This window comes from Nelumbo nucifera, chromosome 6 (genome assembly GCF_055504915.1).
Source record: "Nelumbo nucifera cultivar China Antique chromosome 6, China Antique-T2T, whole genome shotgun sequence".
NCBI lineage: Eukaryota > Viridiplantae > Streptophyta > Magnoliopsida > Proteales > Nelumbonaceae > Nelumbo > Nelumbo nucifera.
In genome coordinates this window covers 6,127,511-6,134,390 of record NC_142654.1, presented here as the reverse complement: position 1 = coordinate 6,134,390, position 6,880 = coordinate 6,127,511, and the positions used below count along the sequence as shown (strand labels likewise).

The 6,880-nt window shown below is 38.7% G+C and overlaps 1 pseudogene; it reads left to right on the top strand.

The window, feature by feature from the left end:
* The first annotated feature begins 6,027 nt into the window (after nucleotides 1-6,027).
* On the top strand, nucleotides 6,028-6,818 carry LOC104604625 (3-ketoacyl-CoA synthase 4 pseudogene; annotated as a pseudogene).
* The last annotated feature ends 62 nt before the right edge of the window (nucleotides 6,819-6,880 follow it).

Genomic DNA, 6,880 nt, shown 5'->3' with positions numbered 1-6,880 from the left:
GTAACTTCAAACCATCCGTTAAGATCGTAACGGTGAATGATGACAAGGATGTCTTCTCGTCTATTTTTACACGTAAGATTCCACACGTGTACGGAAGCGCAAGCCATCCAGATGACACGTTGAAGACCTTAACCCTCTTTTTTGTTTAAAGAAGACAGGTAGCTTTTAAGATGCAAATACAAGACACGTGTCAGTAGGGTTCCCACTGGAGTCTGGACGGTACGATTTATTACGAGTACTATCCGGATTTGGCGATTCCCGAGTGCTATTTATGGACATTAATTTTAGGGATTTTTATTGCAGTCCAAAAATCCCTTAATTTTAATTCAGAAAAATCCGATAGGTTATGTAAAGCGAGTCCGGATCCGGTCCCAACAGCCGCGGCCACGTACATCGGGAGGCTGTAATCGGATCGGATGCGGAATTAATTCGGGTCCGTTACAGATTTTCTGAAGTAACAAAAATATTGAAAATTTATTTACTTTTTAACCCTTATATATAATAAATAATATAAATAAAATATAAGTTCACATATAATATGATATACAATATTTTTTGTAAATAAACAATAAATAATATAAATATAACCTTTATATATAAATAATATAAACATAACATTTATATTTATAAATAAATAATATAAATATAAATATAACATACTAAATTTATTATATATGATATACAATATATTTTTATAATTTTAAATATAATTATATAAAATTTATATATGAAAAATAATAAATGCTATATTAATCGGATATAGATTGTAATATCTAAATCAGATTCGATTGTATATACATCATTTTAATCTAAGATAATCGAATTAAATGTCGGTCGTATTTAGCTTTTCGGGTACCACTAACAGCCCTATCTAGGCCGTGTGTTAGGACCCTGTGACCGAGTTAGCATCACTAGTGGGCCAGTCGCAGAATGGGCAAGAATGAATTCTGGTAAATGCATTTGGGATAACCAGCAAGCAGATTTGGGATATTCTGCAACAAGGAATTATAGTAAATGCATCACCGGCAGATCCCAAATGTGTGATTCAACTAGTGTTGCGCTCAATATAAATCAGTGTTTTCAATCCATTGTTGGTCTCGTCGGTCGAACCATTTAAACCACCACTTGGTCAAGATTTCGGGTCCAGCTCAATTAAGATATGTCGGACGGTCAAAATTTGTTGATTTGGTTAAGAACCATTTAACTTGGCTGGTTCAATTGTTGATCCATTCGACTCGATTATTAGGCCGCAAGTTGCACATTCAATGTATGCAAATTTACGAAGGTCATAACTTTACACTCTCATGTCCGATTGAGTTTTTTTTATTTTTGGTAACTTTTCTAGATCTATGCATTCCGAGGGCCTTAGGTGCCTTGCCCCTCTATTTTTGCAAAAAAAAAAACTCTTTTTTGGCCTCAAATTGCAATATTTAATATTTATTATTAATAAAAAATTAAAAAATAAATTAAATATAAAAATACATATAACATATTTATATATTATTTATTCATAAAATATACATATATACACATATACACATACATACATATATACACTTAATACATATATATGATGATATAACACGGCCTAAACCGTTCAACCCAACCGGTCAAACCAGTGACCTGCGACCTGGAGGCAAAAACAGTTCGGTTTTAAAACATTGACACAAACTGTTTGATTGTTTGTAAGACAAGTTGTTGGATATCTTCATTTAGAAGATAGATCAGGTTGGTCTGGTCTCAGAGTGAGGCATCGGACAATGAATTCACTAGATTCAAGAGAAATACAATACTCCAAACTGAAATAAAAGCTCTCGAAGTTAGAAGAATTAACTTGTATCGGTCAAGCATACGAGAAAACTGATAATGCATAAGAAAGAATAGAGATTACAGAGTAATTAATAATGCTTAGTGATGGTGCGCGATCTAGATACTCCTAGCTGGAAGATGATCCGAACTCCAACTGCACGGTGAGCTGGACCAAGCTGCAAAATAACAGATCAGAGAACCCGGGGTGGCTAACCCGGCAAGGTTGCTCCGATGCTTAAGTCAGTTCTATACTGTGGATGCGAGTTGAATACTTGAATGCTAGTGAGTAAATAATCACGCATACCTTTGCCTTGGGGTTTGATGTCCTTATATAATGGAGTAGTCGTGGGCCTTACGAAAGAGCTCCGGGATCTCCTGGTTGTGCGGATAAAATCTGTTCCGATTTTGAAGGAGAGCAATGCATTAGTTGATAAGGTTTGTCGTTTTCCTCTGATTCAAGCGGAGCTAGGATGAGTCTCGTCGTGATCCCGAGAAATTCGGGGTCCGTTGAGGAGGCCTTTGGAGTCGATTACGTGGCGTTTCGGCTCTTTAGCTCTGAACTGGTACTTCGGTTCTTTCGTCCCAAACTGGATTGGGTGTCGAAGTGTGTCTACGCCGAGGTGACTAAATATCCGAGCTCCGAATGTTGCGAATTGGGTTCCTTTGGCTGAGTTGTCACCCCTCGAGCAGATCGCGTCCACGTGACCCCCTTCTTACTAGGTCGTGCCAAATCACCCTTCATCACTCAGCACCATGGTTTTAACTTTTAAATTTAGAGAATCTTTTCACGTTTTCTTTACCATTTAGCATTTTTTGTTATTTTGTAAAGAAAAGGAACTCTAATGGTGTTCCAGGCTCTGATAACCATGGAAGTCGGCCGAAGCTCGTGCAGCTCTCCAATCCAGTGCATATTTTAAGCCTTTTTGTGGCATGGGGAAATAACAAGGATAAAAAATCAAGGGCAATGAAAGCCACATTGGGCTGCAGTCAATAACTAGGCAGCAAAATGCGACACTTATGGAGAGATAACAAGAACCAAAGCAAGAAGAGTAGCCATTATCAAGATTTCAGATTTAGGGTAAATTGTAGAAACCACCCCTAAGTTTTTAACTGTTGTTGAAATCTCCCCAAAAGTTTGGTGATTGCAATTATCTCCTCTAAACCGCAAGTAGACTCTCTATGTTAGAATCCTTTAAGAAGTGGCACGAAAATGACCAAAATCCCTATGCAGTTACTGTTGAGGTTGGTTTCTACATAAAAAAAAAAACAATATAAACTTTATAAACAACCAAAAATAAAAGAGAATTTGAAGTTGTATCTTTACCTTTGAGCGATTGATATAAAGGGAAAATTTGAAAAAATAAATCAATTTCAGAAAAGATATTGAAAGGGTTTGGGATAGAGATTTATATGAAGAGAAAATTTGGAAAACAAACATTTTTGTCAATAATAACTACATATGTATTTTGGACATTTTCATGCCTCTTTTTAGAGGATTTTAACAAAGGAGTCAACTTGCAACTACATGAGACTGTTTATGGGAGATGATTACAATTATCAAACTTCAAGGAGGTTTCAGCAACAACCAGAAACTTGAGGAGAAGTTTAAACCATTCACCCTCGATAATTTATCTACCTTACTCCATTATTCTTTAAGGGTGTAATGATGTATATGTTAGCATTCTATTATTCAATGTTTTAAAAAACCGATTTAGAGGTTGAACCATTTTTGCCTCAAGGTCGTGGGGCAATTGTTGAACCGCCCAGATCAGATAGTTTTTGACCAGGTCAACCTTTTTGATCAAATGGTTGATTTCAACATAAGGACCCAAAATCAAGGCTGGGTGATGGTTCAAATGGTTCATCGGCTAGGTCAACAACGGGTTGAAAATATTACTATTAGGTTATTTCTTTAAATTTTACTTTCCCTCTCTCTCTCATATATTCTGATGGAACCACAGAATATGGATAGCCCATCCTCTATACCCATAACCTTGCAGCCCCGATGGTGGTTTGATTTGACCCTTAAGTCTCCACTACAACTAACCATATAATATACCAACTTACCACCAACTATTGGTAAATTGTTTTTACATGACAATTGTTTTGTTTTAGAAAACAAAAATCATTGTTAATGGTGGAGGTTTTGTAACTTTAAGGCTACGTTTGTTTGCGGTGTAAAAGTACATCAATGAAGTTCAACACCGATCAATTTAAAATTTGTGAACCGTTGTACTTTGAAAACGTAATTATCGATGTAAAACTCTATTGTGAGTGGAGTTTTACATTAAACACCAATAAATAAGAACTAGGAGTGAGTTTTACACAAACCCCTATTTACATCACAAACAAATGCCGACAAATGTAGACAGGAAGTAGAGCTTTGCATAGACCCTTATTTACATCGCAAACAAATGCTGACAAATAGGACTAGGAGTGGAGTTTTACATTAGTTTGCATTTACACTGCAAACAAACGCAGCCTAAGCGTTTTACATGAACCCTTATTTACATCACAAACAAATGCCGACAAATGTAGACAGGAAGTAGAGCTTTGCACAGGCCCTTATTTACATCGCAAACAAATGCTGACAAATAGGACTAGGAGTGGAGTTTTACATTAGTCTGCATTTACATTGCAAACAAACGCAACCTAAGCGAAGGATTAAAATTTACAACTAGCTTGACCAATTGCATGAAGGGTAAGATTTAAAGAAGAATAAATTTTGCACTTTATTTTATTTATCAAATTTACTATTACAAAAGCAACATTTTGGCTCAAAATTTTAGTCATGATTCTGGTTGAAAGAAAACACACAAATAAGTTAAGTCTACCAAATTGATTTGTGGGTGAGTGGTGATGGGTGACATTGATGTCATGATATCAATCAACACCAACTTCACATCACCTTTCCCCTAGGGACAGAAATTTTTTTGTCCCATCCAATGAGGATTGAACATGTCACTCACTCCCAAATAAATTTGAAACTGATGGAGTCCAAACCTAACGACAACCTAGACTCCAAACTTCAATCAAATACAAATTTCTCTCCCTATTTTCTTCTCCTCCCTCCCCACCACCCCTCATTCCCTCTCGATTCTTCCCCTCCCTCCCCATCGGCCCTTCACCCTCACCGGCACATAGCGCGAGCCTCATCGACGTTGCCGATACATAGCGCAAGTCTCACTGCTGTCAAAGATACCATTGCAACCCTCACCCTTGTAGCTAGAGACCCTCACTCTTTCTCTCTCTCTCTTCCTCCTATCATTGGAAATTGTGTTATGTGCCTTAGGAGAATTCACCCAACCCTCACTCTTTCTCTCTCTCTCTTCCTCCTATCATTGCAAGTTGTGTTATGTGCCTTAGGAGAATTCACCCCTAAATGCTAGCTATTAGAGGGAGGGAATTCAAACACATATATATCCCACAATAGCATCCCATACTACCGATCTGGGATACCTCATATTAGCATCCCATATTATCAACATGAAACAAATGGATCGTAACATTCCACCATGCTCCGCATTCCAGGTGCCCACACAGGCAGGCTTTGCACCAGTCCACCTAGTCTTGGCCAAACATTGCAATATCGACGTCACCACCTACGCCGCACGATTATAACTGGGAGGCATAGTTAGGCTCTAATACTATTTGTTATGTGCCTTGGGAGAACTCACCCCTAAAAACTAGCTGTTAGAGGGAGGGAACCCAAATACATATATACCCCACAATAACATCCCATACTACCGTTGTGAGATACCTCACATTAGCTTCCCGTACTACCAACATGGGACAAATGGATCATAACAAGTTGCAACTGCTGACAACTCTGCTCCACCAGCAGCATGAGAAGTTCTAAAAGGAACATAGGCTTGCTTGTGGAGATCACAAGAAAGAAGTGTGGGCCAAGTGTCTTCCTGACTTTCCTCTACTACAGGAGAATGAGACCCTAAAGCTAACAAAGATAGCACATTTCAAAGCCCTAGAGACTTAAAAGCCACAGGGTGCCTTTCCAAATACATAGGCAGCCACAGTTGAGTATAAAATGAGAAAAGGAGAAAACAGTAGAAGAACCTAAGCTTACGCTACCCACTCCAAACTTTGTAATGGGGAGGCCGGGAGGGGGGAGGAAAGAAATTCTTGGTTTCCTTCCTATCCACATCCACAAAATTCCAGCCCTGAATCACCCTCAAAGGTCGACTAATCAACTGAGAATGTATGGGGATTAAGCCTTTACGAGAACTTCTCTATGATGTACTTAGAAATTACTTCATGTCAGAATTAATGACATCTAAGTTTTCTTGTCCAAAACTACTATTCTTTTGCAGATTAGTGTATATAGAATATTAGGCAAGCAACATAAATCTCTTAGGGTCTGTTTGATTGCTGAGAAAGGAATGAGAAAAGGGAATATTCCCAAATTATTCTTCCTATTTTGTGTTTGTTTATTAGTAAACAGTGTTTTGGGATAAGAAACAAGAGGGACGTGGGATCCCAAAATTAAGTGAACGGGGGCGCACCAAAACAGTGCGACCCTGGTGAGAAAAGAAAAAGCTAAGAAAAATTCTCGGGCAATTGCTGGAGGAGCTCTGAAGACCAACATTACCACCCTCGGTCCTCTTGTCCTCCCAATTAGTGAGCAGCTTCTCTTCTTTGCAACTCTAGTGGCGAAGAAGCTGTTCAATGCAAAGGTGAAGCCATACATTCCGGACTTCAAGCTGGCTTTCGATCATTTCTACATACATGTCGGAGGAAGGGCTGTGATTGATGAACTGGAGAAGAACCTACAGCTGATGCCGGTACATGTTGAGGCTTCTTGGATGTCCCTCCACCGTTTCGGCAATACATCGTCAAGCTCCATTTGGTATGAGTTGGCCTACACAGAAGCCAAGGGGAGGATGCGCAAGGGCCACCGTGTGTGGCAGATTGCATTCAGAAGTGGTTTCAAGTGTAATAGTGCTGTCTGGGAAGCTCTTCAGCATGTAAAGCCTTCTCCCAAGGGTCCCTGAGAAGATTGCATTGATAGGTACCCTGTGCAGACAGTTTCTTAATCTTACCCACATTTCGATTA